Below are 1,764 nucleotides of genomic sequence, written 5' to 3' on the forward strand. Positions count from 1 at the left end.
ACGAACTTGATACTTCATATGTTGACCATTTCGAACTTCTTACCAAAACTTAAATGGAACGCTTATTACATGACTCAAAAATTAAATTTTTTTTGACAATCAATTCACTAATACAATGAACTTAGGATGCTTCTATGTTAATAAATATTTACTATTACTCAATACAATGAACATCTTTACAACAAGCACTTTTAGTTTTAAAAAAAACATTTACTTCTTTGGTAATTAGTTCAAATCAATGGCTTACTATTTCATTATCAAACCAAGAGGCAGGGACTCTAGCTCCAACAGAGCCCTTGTTCTAGAATCAAATGAATCAATATTGTAATCACTTGAAATATGTTATATATCTAAAATTTAATTTCTTAGTTCAAATTTTAAATTAGCAAATAATTATTTTCTATATGAATTTTAGAATCCACATTCAATATATTTTGAATTATATTTAAGTTTTTCTAGCACATGATCTAATGTAATAAAATTCATCACTTCTTAAATAATCTTAGCATTAGAATGCATTTGATCATGTCTTTAATTATTTCATAGTTAAACACTTCTAGGTGATGTATTTCAATCATGTTCAATTTATCTAAATATATAGCATTTGCATTCTTCTAATCATTATATGTTGTTCATCTTGAAATATTCATGTATGGCATGTCACCATCTCAACTATATTTTGTTTCGTTTCTACTTCAATATCTTCCACCTTTAGTTTTCATTATTTTTTTGTCTTCATTGTTCCTCATTTTAAAGACTTGTATCTTCCTCCTTTTATATATATATATTCATTTAATCTCATATAAAACATAGAAGGTATTTTCTTCACTAGTCTCTTTGTCACTCAAAATATCCTACAAATTAAATGTGTTAAAAAAATTAAATAATATTTTCAAATAGAAATGTCTATTTAAAAAATAATAATAATAATTAAAAGATGAAAAAATAATAAAGCTATACATGATAACAAAATAAAATAAAATTTTAAATTTTGAACATAGAATAAATCAATATCTATCTAAAAGGAAAAAAATAAGTTAAACAAACTGATCATTTGCAAGTGAAAAAAAAAAACTAATCTACATCTTAATAAAAATGTCTTCCATGAAAACATAAATTGAACACATAAAGGAGTTTGATGGTGCAAGTTAACTCTAGTTGCACTGCCAATATTATAGTTTGATTATTTAATTCATGCACATAATCATGCTAACTATTAGCATGAGTTTAAGTATTGCCTAAAAAGGACACAAAGGATGGATTTTTTGAGATTTTAAAAACTATCAATTGATGATAAAAAAAGATAAGTTGTTAAATTCTAGCTCCAACTACAACTGGTGATGACCATTTACAAATGGAAAGGGATTGCTAACACATGTAGCTAAGGGTGGTTTTTTGGCTTTCAGGAAACCTTGTGGACTTATGATGGTTATTCACTACCTTTTCCTTTTAATCTTGGATGTTTTTATTTAATATTTAGTAACTATCAAACCTGCAACAAGGCTATGTTAGAAAATTATGAAGAGTTGGCAGTTGAATTGGGTGATAGCATGGGCACTAGTGATCATATTGAACCTATGGGAGTGGAGGCTTACATCCATAACAATGAAGTGGTGATGGTTTATCTGCAAGAAGGTGGCTTATTACTGTTTATGGAAGGGATGGCAAAATATTATGAGAATGTCTCAATGTAGTTCTTTAATTCATGGAAGGATGGGAAAGTGACTATCAATCGGATGGGTTTTGAAATCTTTGATCATATTT

The sequence above is a fragment of the Cupressus sempervirens genome, chromosome 8, assembly GCF_028749045.1.
Source record: "Cupressus sempervirens isolate cs-2001-9-10 chromosome 8, ASM2874904v1, whole genome shotgun sequence".
In the NCBI taxonomy this organism is placed as follows: domain Eukaryota; kingdom Viridiplantae; phylum Streptophyta; class Pinopsida; order Cupressales; family Cupressaceae; genus Cupressus; species Cupressus sempervirens.